The sequence below is a fragment of the Eublepharis macularius genome, chromosome 4, assembly GCF_028583425.1.
Source record: "Eublepharis macularius isolate TG4126 chromosome 4, MPM_Emac_v1.0, whole genome shotgun sequence".
Taxonomy (NCBI): domain Eukaryota; kingdom Metazoa; phylum Chordata; class Lepidosauria; order Squamata; family Eublepharidae; genus Eublepharis; species Eublepharis macularius.
This window is the reverse complement of record NC_072793.1, coordinates 7,819,889-7,834,273: the sequence shown is the minus strand read 5'-3', so window position 1 is coordinate 7,834,273 and position 14,385 is coordinate 7,819,889. Positions and strand designations below refer to the sequence as shown.

Genomic DNA, 14,385 nt, shown 5'->3' with positions numbered 1-14,385 from the left:
CAGGGGGCACTTTGCTATTAGCAAACAAGATATCTGCCAATGGGGGTGGGGGGGGCAGGGACATGCAGCCCTGTTAAATTATTAAAGCCACAACAGAATTAAATTGCCATAGAGTAAGCAAACTAGACTATCCAACCCTGTCTTTTTAAAGTACATGAGTGTCAAGATGTTTATTCTTGCAGTTACTTAGAATAGAAATTTTCTGCTTTTATAATACGAGAAAAAAAAACTTTATAGGAACTTCTGTTTTAGCTGTAGTTCTATTCATGTGCTTCCATTTTCTAAATTATTTTAAAAATTAAATGTGTACCTTTTCCTTTTTCAAGAGAAGCCCTGTTAAATTTCAGGGCTGGTTAGAGATTTAAATATGGGCTTCCCAGATACAAGACCAATCTCGTGTCCTATCGGATGAGATCTCTTAATGTGACTTGTCAAGGCAGCCAGAGGCAAGCAGCGCTCCACTTAAAGTGATGCTAAAGTGGCACAATTTCTCATATGAATTGCCTGGGGTTTAAAGCATTTTAAAAACTGCTATGCTCTGCACAAAGATTAAAATAAGATTTGAGGGTGATGAAGGGGCATTTTGCAAATACTGTACTTATCCAAAAGGAAGACAACCCTGAATATAAGGCAATCTAACTAAACAATAATCTATTTGGCTGAAAGGAAGACTCAGGGTTGTTGTTTTTTCTTTTTCAACCCATGCAGTTCTTACATCTGAATACCAATTATAATTATGTACTGTAATAAAATTTTATGCATAAATTTACTTACTGTATATAGTTGTAACTTGTATGCAAAGGCACACACTTTTCTTCATGGCAGATGTTGGAGAGAAAACAGTCTTCCTTTCAGATAAATGGGGTGCTACCAAAGTCAGTGTTAGAAGACATTTCCAGGCCCACTAAAAAAAACATTGTACCCCCTTCACACCACCTTTCATAAGATGTTCCACTCTAAAATGGGAGAGAGGGCAAGGTTTCTTGTGACTTTTTGCTCCACGTTCAAAGCTATCTTTAAAAGGCAATGCTCAAGAGCTCTCTTTTCCAACTTGCCTACATGCATAAAAGAGAACTAGCCCAACCAGCAACGATCACCACCCAAAACAGATTCTGAGGCCCAACAGTTGCAAGACATGGCTCAAATGAAACACTAAAACTGGTTATTCTACTTTGTTTGCTGGGAAAGTGAGCTGGCCATGGAAACCTATGTGGATCTTCCCCTGCGTGGGGGAATGAGAGAGAATGAGAATGAGCGAGAGAATACACACTGTTTTCCAAACATTAAATGGCTCCAGGATGGCGCCATTTGCCAGCCACTACTGTGACAGGAAGTATGTCCAAAGGCAAGCCATTTCCTGTTAGATTCAATCCCAAATAGAGATGAGCATGAAACGAACCATGGAACAAAATTCCGTACGGAATGGCTGGTTTGTTTGCAGCGAAACGTGAGTTCCATGTGACCGCATTTTTATGGAACAAAAATTTTTCTAGCCCTGTTTTACTCTGTAAAACTGACAGCCCCTTTTTCCTGCTGCCCAGGCTGTCAGTTTTACAGACCCCGCACCAGTTCCAGCGCAGGGTCTGTGAAACTGACAGCCCGGGCAGCAAGTGAAAGGGGCAGTCAGTTTCACAGACCCAGCACTGGGTTCAGCCAATGGGCTGAGACTGGTGTGGGGTCTGTGAAACTGATAGCTCTGTTCTCCCGCTGCCCGGGCAGCAGAAGAAAGGGGCTGTCTGTTTCAAATGCCCCACACCGGCTTCAGTAGCTGGGGGGGGGGGGAGGCAGTTGAAATGCCATGAACCACGAACCACAAACCAATTCCCAAACTGGGAAAAGGTCGGAAGTTCATGGTATGCTATGAACCACAAATCACGTGGTTCGGGGTTTTTTTGGTTCGTGGCCATGTCTAGTCCCAAAGTACCAATTTACCATACAAGGTATTTTTAAGGATTATAGGCATTTGGAATACTGTAAATCACAACATGTTAAGTACTTCACCTCACATTTTCAAGTGACAAGCCCTTGCATCAAAGGCCATTCCTGATGAACTCGGGCTCCAATTAAATCCTCAAGGAATGATCTAGATCATTAATGACTCACAATTGCACATGCCTGTAAAATTCATCTTACACTTCTATCAAATTGTTCACCTACAACAACTGGAGCTTTGAAAGTCAAGCATGCAGTCATTGATTCAGATACAGGAACACAGGCCCTAATGCAGGAAGGCTCAAGCACAGCGATTTCTAACATTTCTATGTACTAACTGCTCTCCCCCAAATATACGAAATTATTACCAAATGATCGCTCCCCCCAAAATTTAAAGTGCAGTAAAAGCTTTGTAATCTGGCATTCACGATGGGGAATGGGTGCTTGGGGGGCTAATCAGGCAGGCCGGACAATCAAGCTTATCTCTCTGCTCTGCCTCCATCCAGAGGAATCCACAACAACCAAGTCCCACCCCACTGGGAAGGCCATGAGAACAGCCCTTAACTCTTGGTGGGGCCCTTCCCCTTCCGCCCAGGCCACTGACCCATCCTACACAGCAAGCAGACAAGTGGGGCAGCAGCCAGAAGCCCTCTGGCAAAGCTAGCTCCCGGTAGCTCGAGGCAGACTGATGGGGAAGCAAATGCCTGAGGATGAAGCCCATCAGCAGCACTGGCCGTCAGGAGCCCAGCAATATCTGGAGGCCCAAGCTGGCCGGCACAGGGCGGATGCCTGAAAATGCAGAGGAATAGTCAGGGCAGGCTGAATTGGAAGGAGACAACTGAGGATGACAGCACAGAAGCCCAGCAACACCTGGCAGCATCCAGCTGGCCGGCTGAAGAGGCAGAAGTGGGTGTGTGAGCCTGAAGACACACAGGCAAGGGGCTGAGGGGGAGGAGCGGGCCCTCTGGGCGCTGTCAGTTCCCTGATCCTTCTGGATAAGCATGTGGCAGATAACAAAGCTTTTACTGTATTTACCTTTCCCATCAACCTCGGCAACACAAAGCAACTGAGAAAGAAACAAACCCTGACCTGTGGTATCAGACAGTTAAAACAGAGAAGAGGGAGAGAGACCAACACACACACACACCGATGCAACTTTCCCTCAGAATACCCTCCTTATGAAATAAACTGTGTACAATACCCACATTCAACTACAGTCTTACATTTCTTACAGAAGACAAATAGCATAGGATGTTGTGTACCTCCTTGGATTTGCCACAGAGAAAGAATGGGCCATGCTGTGACCAAAGAGACAGCTCGAAGGGAGCGCTCAACCAGGTGGCCACTTCAGGAGGATCCAAGGTGGCATGCTGGCTCACGGGTAAAAAATTAGCGCATAAAAACTGCACTGTAGATAAGGCAACTCTGCCCCTGAAGGTATATTTATGACATACAGCATATGACATACCTGACATACAAGTATATGTTCCTTCGAAACCCTTGCAAGGCGCTGAAGCCCCCACCCACCTGCCTGGCCACTACCCGAGCACCTATTCTAGGAAGAAGGTCAGGAGTCTTGGATCCTAGTTCTCTCCTGGCCATCATGAAAAGCTAGAACTGACTAAAGAATTTTGCTCCACTTACAGCAGTGAAGGGGGGGGGGGGCGCAAGTTTATGACAGCACAGCTCTCGACTCTGGGAATGGAATACTATGCCCAATAGTGATAAAAGCACCTTTAACCCGATTCTGTTTGGAGTGTCTCTTTCCCTTCTCTTATTAACTTTATTGAAGTCTTTTGTGCTTGCGCTTTGTTTTGTTCCTTATAAAAGCTAGCTAGAGGTAGTGAAACAAGGAAGGTACTCAGCTTCGCTAAAAAGCTCAGACCTATCAGCCACTGCCGGTGGAACTGAACCCCACTAGGCGTACCTCATTACACACACACATCAGGGCTGCCCTCCTAATGTGCTAGAGTACTATGATTTAAATGGAACTCATTCCCACTGATCGTCTTCAGGGCTCAGGTAGCTTGAAGCTTTCTGCTACTTTTTCACATGGGTCTGTCCCCCCCGCCCCCCGGCACAGGAATGTTCAAGGGCACACATTTGGCTCACCAACAGGCACTGACCAGAGCTGCGAGGACTCACCATTGCCCTTAAGAGAGAACGTGCCCTGGAATACGCACCCTGCTGTGCCTGCACAAGAAAGCCTAGCAGTGTCGAGTGGGCGGACCATCCCTCCCCCCCCCCCCACAATTCCTTCTCTTTTCGTCTAGGACTGGGATCTGCAGAATTCCTTGGAACCAAAATTGAAAGTTACCACCAGAAAGGAATCAAAATTGACCCACCTGAACTCTGTAAACTCCAGGTCTGTCTTTTAATGCTGACACACCCAGTTCAGAGCAGCAGCAGCAGCACAAGGGTTCTGGCTAGTTAATGTTTACACATGAACACTCAAGTGAAAAGCAAGCATTCCCCCAGGTAAATCCTCGTGCCCCTCACCACTAAACAGGCATTCGGAGAGGAACAGAACAGTTTTGAGAACTGTAGAAACTGACTTGTAGCTGAGGAAACCAGTTTTCCTAAAATCTGAGGTTTTGCCATTCAGTTACAAGCAGCAAAAGATACCGAGAGCTTAAAAACATACAGGCTGCTTTTACCCAAACGTCCAAACGAACAGCAACTCAGAAGCAAAACATGACAAATTGAGAAGCAGCCCCAGGAGGCGCTGCAAATTTTTATCTCTGCCAAATTTCAGCTCTTCCAACTAACTTCAACTGCAAAAATTCACTCTGACACATTATCCTGTTATTCTTTCTCAGTTAGGAAAGAAATTCTGTATTAGACTAGGCAAGTTGAGCAAACTTTAGCTCTCTCTCCGCCAGGTCAATTTTCCTATAAAAATGCAAATAGTGAAAATTGTGCGCTACTTGCCTCCACAACATCTATACAGAAATCTATGCACAGAGCTAGAATGGCTATGCAGAAGTGGTTTTTTCCCCTTTTTAGAACATCTGCAGAGACATGTCGTGTGGGCACCAGAACACACTTGTACTTTTGCCAAGAGTACCAAGATTTTTATCTTGCATCTGGGCAAAGTCAGTAGGCATTTCATAAGAACTTACACGAGGCATTTGTAACACACTGCTTATTTTCAAGCATTCTCTTCAAAACTTCAGGACTGAGATTCTATAAAATATATTTATCTAAGTGGGGAACCTGCAAGTACTTGCAAGGGTCACTTTATATTCCCTTGTGTTCCTCCGTTTCCGATTTCTTTCCTTCTGGCAGCTTCCGTATCCTCTCTCTTTTTCCTGCTTACTTTCCCCCCGCTTCCTACTCACCAATCAACCTCTCTTTTATCTGCCCCTCATTCTTCATCTTTTAAAAAAATCATTTATACCCCACCCTTCTCCCGAGTGGCGATCCAAAGCATTCTCCTCTCCATTTTACCCTCACAACAACCCTGTGAGGTAGATGAGGCTGAGGCAGAGTGACTGGCCCACAGTCCTACAGCAAGCTTCCGTGGCAGAGTGGAGAGCTGAACCCGAGTCTTCCGGATCCAAGTCTGATTCTCTTTCCACTACACCAGACTGGCTCTCAGCTTTCCCTCCTTCCCTCTCCCCGGCAACTTCTCCCGGTCTAACCAAGTTGCAAAAGTCATGAAGTAGCAAATAGTTCAGGTGAACTGTGCAGTGGCCACTATAGGGCACAGCCAAGTTACACAAGCTGAGTGGAGGCTGTGTGCCATTAAATTGTTGCCACCACCACATCTGGGCAAATTGTGCAAATTGCATGGTCGCACGTTGTCCAGTGGCTCCTGCTGGGCCTAGCTCTGGTATGTCCTCCCTCCAGCACAGGAGGGAGAAGAACAGGGTTGACTGGGAGGCCAATACAGCCTTGGAAAGCCCCCACACACAAACTTTTACTGACAGAACCCAGGGCTTGAAAGACGGCAATACTGTCATGGTTGCCTAGGAATCCCCACAATATCCATGGAGATCTTCTTTCTTAAAGGTATGTGTGCTGCTTCCACTATTGAGGTGGGTTAACCCCCACCCCACCCAATGTATTTTTTAAAAAGATCTTATATTTTCTGCAAACCGGGGGCTTTTTCAGGTTTGTAGAAAGATCTGTCTTGTCTGTTCATTTCTCCACTCTCTAGATTTATCATCCACAGATGCAGCCATGTAGAGATTTAAACATACTGATGTCAGAAGAACACACCAGATCAGTACTATTTAAGTGATCTTTAAATTAAGAAACCGGATAAAGAAACGGCAAAAACATGAAACCGATACAGGAAAAACAATTCTTTATTTTTTAAAAATGAACATGAGGCTGCTGCAAAGTTCCTCGACCCCCCTAGACAGGTGTTCACAGAGCATCCAACAAGCCTGCCTGAGGGGGTCAGGAGAGCCCCCACCTGCCTGGCTTTCCGCAAACAATGCAAAACCAAATTATTCAAAAGGGCTTTTTACTCAGATAGGAGGGCTGTATTGTAGGGAGGGCATCTCAGATGATCCGCTAATGAGTTAGGAACCTCAGACTTCGCCACTATGTTGTATTGGATTCCTGCCATTGCTCCGTCTTTGTGAACTTTCCATAAACAACCCTATGGCATTGTTTATGGAAATGTTCCTGATACTGACTGGACTAATCTCACACTGTGTAAACCACCTTGATTCTCAGTGAGAAAGGTGGACTATACATGACATAAATAAATAAATGAAATAAATCCATGCAATGTCTATTCTGTATGTTAGTTTCAAATCATCAGAAGTATAAAAACTGGTAAGTTTTAAAATCAAGAGGAGGTTGCACAGATGCTATTATCCTTTATTTCAATCAGCTACTGAACTGATTTTTACCTATTCTTTACATTTTCCAGGAAATATTTGCACCTGGATGTCACTAAGTGCATGTGCGCACACAAGCACGCGCACACACACTCCTACTACTACTACTAAAATGTAATTTCTCTTCTTTGGAAACTCCCTCAGTGTTTACTGAGTAAGTTGTTAGAAACCCAAAAAAGGAAATGACTTGACAGCTCCTTACCCAGCATGGATCGTCACGTCACCCTCCTACAAAGTTACTCGTTCCTATATGAGGAAGGAGTTTGCAGAATATTCCAAGGCTACTCCAGAGTGTAGAAGGGCAAAGGGCAGAGGCATCTGCACCTACAGAGTCCTGCCACTCTAATACTGTATTCTTTCCCCTAGATATTTATATGATGCTTCGCTCTCTCTTGGGAACCCAAAGTAACTTACAACAACATTCCCCCCTTTCCCATTTTATCTGCACAACTACCTGTTAATATCTACAGTGGTTTGTCCTGGGCCTTTTTAGGAGATACGCTGCTTCACAACTCACCTCAGAGACCCCTCCCATTTTTTGGCAATCCTATACTTAATCCGAGTTGTACAAGCATGTAAATTCAGTATCAACTTTTAAAAATATAGTTTTGGAATATTGTGCCTGCAGTTCCAGGTGAAAGCACGTTAATTATTAAAACCTATGAAGTGAAGGACAAAAGTGAAAGTACGGCCCCAAGTGCTGGCCTGAGCAGCACTCTAGATTTGTACTGCACAGGAGTATAAAACGCACTCAACCAAGGCTTCATCTTGTTGTGTCAGCGCAACTTTTAGAAAACTCTGTTGAATCTGCAACTTATAAAAGAGAAAAGCTAATGTCATTGGGATGGACTCGGGAAGAAGCCACATACTTTACATAGTGATTTGATAAAAGATAGCTTCGTCGCTGTTCTTTAACCTTTGATCCGTCACAATTCCAGTGCGGAACACTCTTGCTCTGGATGCCACTGCTTTAGACACACAATGGGTTCACAGAGACTGAACTTTAATGACAATTATTGTTATGTTTGATTCTAAGGGAAATACCAAACTTAAGTTTTAGCAACTAGGACAGGGATACCTCTTCCTCCTATGACAAATCATTAATTAACTTTTTTGCCCTCTACCTTTGAAGTACGTTTTTTCTCAACTTCTTTCATTTCCTTGTCTCTTGCAAGTTAACTATGGCGCACATACTATTTTCAGAATTTTTTTTACTTTTGGGGGGCAGGTGTATGTTTCAACAAAACATGTCTGCATGGAAATCACGTGAGTGGGAACACAAAACAAAGACTAAGGAGGGACTAATGGGCAGCTCCTGTTTTCTACCACTTCTTTGTGCTGCATGCATAGACTCAGTTCCCAAGAGATGAGATGGAAAAACACATCAGAAAGAGACTCCAGGAAACAAATTCTAACCTAGATTCATGGGAAAGGGACCGTGTCTGGTGGAAAGCACCATCAAGTTGTTAGTTGACTTATGGCAATCCCTGATGGGGCTTTCAAGGTAAGAGACTAACAGCGGTGGTGTGCCATTGCGACCCTAGTCCTTGTTGGAGATCTCCCATCTAATTAGTAACAAGGGCCAACCCTGCTTAGCTTCTGGGATCTGACAAGATCAGGCTTCTCTGGGCTATCTGGGCCACTGCAGACCATGCCTAAAGGAAGTTTAAAAATCCACACCACATCTTCTGTCCACTTCATGCAATTGATGAAGAGAGTCATTATCTACAGGATTTAGCTCAGGTAAATTAGTTGTTTTGTTTGCACTGTTTTCCCATTTTATAATTTTAGTTCTATTGCATTGGTTACTTGATGTCTTATGCTGTCCGGCTGAATTTTTTTCCTTTAATATTTTGTAATCCACCATGAGTCTCGGCTAGAAATGCAGGCTATAAATGAAGTAAATTGGATTTCTCTAATCTTTAGAGCCCTCTTCTTCCATACAGCAGTCCTAACAGCCAAAGTTAAAATTATAATTTAACATTCTCTAACATTCACTAACCCAGACAGAATATTAAGTCAACGGAGGCAAGCCTCAGAGTTTATCAAAAGACAGCAGCAAACATTTGCTACTAGACTTGGCAAAACAGCTGATAAGAGATCGCCTATTGAATCTGGAGGCTCATATTCAAATGCAAGGAGGCCATTCAACACCCTATATAAAAGGGTTTCTTGTTTCCAAGAGTAACGTTTATGGCAGAAGAGATGGACATCTGCAACAGTACAATTACCTGCTTTTGCTGGCAGCTTTGCCAGCACACAGGCAGTACTGGCTAGCAGCTCTATTCAGTGCCAGGGTACCAAGGACAAATGAGTCCCCGCATTAAGCACAGTAGTCAAGCTTAACGTTTTGGGCAAAAACTGCCTTCAAGTGTGCAGTTTTGAAGATGATTACACCAAGTCAAGTTTTAAGTATTCAGCTTAGAAAGAACTAAGGAAGTCAGCATCAATTAAGGGTTAGTGAGGTAAGTGCATTTTGGAGCTGAATGGGCAAAACCGAGTTCTGGATCTCTGGCCAGCAAGGCAATAAAGGGTCACTTTAGACGCTATACTGACCTATGGTTGGTAGGAGGCTACATCAAATAATATCTCTGCAGCAAACGTAACTTTGTAATACCCACAGTGGTAAATATGCATATTTACCCATGGCGCAGAGTGGTAAGCAGCAGTACTGCAGCCCAAGCTCTGCTCACGACCTGAGTTCGATCTCGGCGGAAGCTGAGTTCAGGTAGCCAGCTCAAGGTTGACTCAGCCTTCCAAGGTTGGTAAAATGAGTACCCAGTTTCCTGGGAGTAAAGCGTAAGTGACTGGGGAAGGCAATGGCAAACCACCCCGTAACAAGTCTGCCAAGAAAACGTCATGATGCGACGTCCCCCTACGGGTCAGTAATGCTTGCACAGGGGACTACCTTTACCTTTTAAATATGCATATAACACATATATGCATCACACTTTATATTTACCCATATTAAAAATACAATGTATGCAATAAAGAAACCTTCACTAGCTGGTCTTGGGCAAGACACAAGCTCTCAGCCTCAACTACCTCACAGAAGATAATATAGTTATCCAGAAGTTATGGCTTGGGGTTGCAGCTGGAGTTCATCGGCCATTACTTGAGTAGCTTTGCCAGGCCATGAAGATTTTTATACCCCACTTTTCTTCTTAACAATGACCCAAACCAGCTTACAGCATTGCTCTCCCCTATTGCATGGAGAAGTGTCTTCAGACTTCAAGGCCAGCTATTCTATCCAATAGCTATACTTAATCCATTACCTCTGAGAAATCAAAGCAAGGTAGTTAGTGGCATTTATTTACTAAACACCTTTCTCCCCAAGAGGGGCCCCAAACAGTTTATATCATTTACCTCTCCCCCATTTTATCCTCACCACAATCCTGTGAGGAGCACTAGGCTGAATGTTTGACTGGCCCAAGGTCACCCAACAAGCTTCCATGTCAGAGCAGGGATTCAAACCTGGATCTGCTAGTTGCTAGCCCAACACTCTAAGTACTACACACCACATATACAGGAATCAAAGAGAGACTTCTTGATATCAGCAGTAGAGATGGGCGCAAACCAGAAAAAAAACAACGAACCATGCGGTTTGTGATGTCATGTTTCACGAACCACAAACTTTCACAAACTTGCCCTGATTCACGAATCGGTTCATTTTGGTTTGTGAAAATGTCACTTCCGGGCCCGCAAATCACCACTTCCAGGTCAACAAAAGGTCACTTCTGGGTCAGCAGAAGGTCTACAGGAAGTCCATCCCCTGTTGCCTGGGAAACTGTCTGACTGGCGCAAGGCTGTCTGCAGTGATAAACTAAAAAACAAACCAAACGAACCAGCCTAAAGTTCGTGGCGGTTCATCAGAAATGGGATCTGATGAACCGCTGGTTCACGAACCACAAACTGGCCTGGTTCGTCACAAATTTTGGTTCGTATTTCGGTTCATGCCCATCTCTAATCAGCAGCCATTAGCATTGATAGAATCAATGGGCTGCCATAAGTTAGGTTAAATGGAAAACTTCATGACTAATTTCATATTTAAAATGCCAGAGAAGACACATGACACCAGGTAATATAGGAAGAACAGCAGCGTGTGTGAGGTGGAATACAGCTATCCACAGTCAATTAACTCTTCCAATTAGATTAAGATGGGTAGCCATATTAGTCTGTCTGTAGCAGTAGAAAACAGAAAGAGTCAAGTAGCACCTCTAAGACTAACAAAATTTGTGGCAGGGTATGAGCTTTTGTGAGCCATAGCTGAGCTCAGACCCTACCATGAAAGCTCATATCCTACCACAAATTTTGTTAGTCTTAAAGGTGCTACTAGACTCTTGTTCTTTTCTCCTCCAAATATTAATTGAATTCACCCACGGGAAAATAAACCATAGTTTCACAGTCCCTCCTCCAATCCACCCCCCTTTTGTAAAGAAGAACAGGCTCATTAAATAATTTATTCAGAGCATCCTTCTCCCCCCCTTGCCCAATTTTAATCACATGCAGAAGAAAAATGTGACTGTTGTACTTTGCCCTTAACTATTGTAGATCTCTTCAGTGTAACACAGGATGTCACAAACACAGGTTTATTGTTTGCATGCTCACAGCAGCGCTTCCCTTATATACAACAGAATAGCTCCAGCAAGGAAGACTCAGCATTTCATACCAAGCCCCCTTCCTATTTTTAAATTGGAACTTTCTCACCCCACCCAAGCAACTGGGGGGGGGGGGAAGGCTATCCATGATTTATGTCATCAGATGACTTTTCTTTGTGGGGAGAGATTCCTGAACTTTTCATTTCAAACCAAACACCCCCACTTTGAACACTTTCTCCTTTGTAGGTTAGAGTCAAGAATATCCAGCTTTGCTTCAAAAGAAGCTTTCTGCTCCGGGCATCAGTAGCCACTTCCTCATTTGCACAGTGCACCCAAGAGAGATTTCCAGGTCGCAGGTCGCAAGGTGAGTCAAGGGCGTAAATTGGGAGGAGATTTTTCGTTAAACTTGATTAATCTTTACAGACACACCCAGAGCTTTAACAAGCCACAGAATAAAAGACTATTTAGGCGCTTAGGGCAGGTTTGTAAGCACTGTTAAGAGTGAATTGTCAGCCCGCACCTTCTCCCCAGGATCATTATTCCTTGCTTAAAATAATCCAAATCTAGATTAGGAATATGCAGGCACCTGCATGGATTTAACACAAATATCTACATAAATGTGTACGTTGATGCAATCAGCAATCAATCCCACAGCTTTGCTATTTTGCTTCCTTCCAAGTTCTTCCTACATAGGCACTACATTAAAAGCTTCAGCAAATTCATAGGAATTACTCAATCACCCTCAGCAATTTCACTACCAAACACACAGGATAGATGTGACTTCAGGCTACAGCAGGTCTGCAGAAAAATACCACACAGCCACCCAAGATCAAGTTCATCAAAATCGGTCAAAATGGACGTCACTTCCTAAAGTCAACCTGAATCAGTGAACTCTAGCTGTCCACCCCACCCCCCACAGTCCATTCAAACAGTTCAAAATGCTCCAGACCAGCCTGCTACAGGAACAAGAGAGGCAGAATTGAACAGATGCATATCACACATCAAACACTCCAAGTCATTTAGAATAAGGATCACTGTTGGTTTAGTCTTACAAAAAAACAGGGACCTGAAACTGGAGGCCCATGGACCAAATCCAGCCTTCTGAGTGATCCAGGAGAGATGCGCAGAGGGAACCGTACCTTAGCTACAAGAGTCAGACCTGAGAAACAGGGAGGGCCTTTATCCGCTTGTTACAGTTATCCTCCCGCATAACTAGCTACTGACTAGGGAGCTCAAAAGTATACTTTTGAAGCCAAATTATATTGGGTTATTTTAAAAAAGTAATCATCATCATCAGACAGGTGCTATAACACAACAAAAATGTTCACATAAATCCCAAAGTAACTTGTGTGTGGGGTAGTGGTTAGAGTGCTTGACTAGGATCTGGGCAACATAGGTTCGATTCCCCACTCTGCCATGGGAGCTCTCTGGGTGCCCTTGGGCCAATCACACACACTTTGACTAACCTACCTAATAAGGTTGTTGTGAGGATAAAATGGATAAGAAGCGAATGATGTAAGCTGCTTTGGGTCATTCCCACCCCCCTCCGCCAGGGAGAAAAACAGAATATAAATGAATAAAACATAAGCAACCTTTAAAAGAAAAGTTGCCTATCATTCTCAGGATGGCACCCTCACTAATAACATCTTCACAATACACAACTGTCAAGGCTAAAGCACCTCAATGTCTCCTTGCAGGAGAGCAACCCAAGGACTGCAAAACAGTGTTACAAAGGATCACACGCATAAGGTAGTGCACCTACAATTACCATCCTGATACAGTAGAAAGTCCAGCAGCACCTTTAAGACTAACCAACTGACGATGCACCTGACAAAGAGAGCTGTGGTTCTCGAAAGCTTATGCCTCAATAAAGTTGGTCAGTCTTAAAGGTGCTACTGGACTCTTGACTATTTAGCAACTACAGACTAACAGGGCTAACTCCTCTGCATCCTGATATATGTGATCACCCCACTCCCAGAAAGTTACCTGAAGGGCCAGTGACTGTATAAATAGATGCATTACATTTTATGCCACCTTTCTCCCATATAGAGTTCTCTCCCTTACAACAACCCTATGAAGTAGGTTAAACAGATGGCAACATACCCAAGATTACTTAGCAAGGTTCCTCACTAAGTGATCTTAGGCACGTTGCCATCTGCGAGCCTCTCTAATCAAGCACTCTCTTAATTGCTACACCACACTGGACCTCACCCTTATGGAAGGGGCTCAGGGGAGAGGACAAAGGGTGCACACACACTGCAATGATACATCTGCTTACAAATTAAGGTTTCCACAAAGTCCTATCACAATTTACCTACAGCCTATTATTCACAGCACCTTAGGAACCACCCTCTCAAAGACTATGACAGGTCCATGCATAAACTTCGTAGGCCTCAAGATCCCCAGGTCTATCCCACTTTAATCAATAACTTGGCTACCCCTCCTCCACCCCTTACTGCAAGGCAGACTATCAGAACTGCTGTCGAAGGCACGACGTTTCTCTATCACACCTACTGTCCTGGAGCACCGCCGCTCCAGGACCAGAGCGAGACAGGCAGGAAAAGAGACGTCCCCCTCCCACCCCCCCTTTAAGATTCTCACTAACACACCTGAAATACTGTTGTAGAAGGCACCGTTGGAGGACCTCTGCACCTCAATGCACAAGACGACCAGGCTCTGCGCAGCCCGCACTTCCTTTCCGCCTACCTGGACGCCGCTGCCCTCCGCCCGGCTCGACGCACCTGTTGCCTCCGCTATCGCTACAGCGCGCTTGGAAAGCCGAGCAGAGAAGACACGAGTGGCCACGCCCCCTTCTGGAATCTGAGCCGCCCACCTCGGCCACGCCCCCTCACCTTCCAACCTAGGGCTCTTCAAGTTTCTTTGCGCATGCTCTTGCCTGAGACTTGCCCTCTCGCCCCCCCCCCGCCCCCCGCTTGCCACGCGCGCAAGAAACCGCTGGGAGCGCGCATGTGCGCTGCGCTGGAAGGGAAAGTGGCTCG

General features: G+C 44.6%; 1 protein-coding gene across 3 annotated transcripts in view; it reads right to left on the bottom strand.

Annotated features, from left to right (window-relative positions):
• The window catches only part of LIMA1 (LIM domain and actin binding 1), a 64,218-nt gene extending 50,079 nt beyond the window's left edge, over positions 1–14,139 (bottom strand). Inside the window, exon 1 of one of the 3 annotated variants that reach the window (XM_054979001.1) lies at positions 13,996–14,139. The gene's annotated coding sequence lies outside the window, so the exon portion shown is untranslated. Of the gene's footprint in view, positions 1–774; positions 797–4,277; positions 4,299–13,995 lie in introns of those variants that run through there. The other 2 variants (XM_054979004.1, XM_054979002.1) reach the window with 2 other exon arrangements.
• Positions 14,140–14,385: the final 246 nt, after the last annotated feature.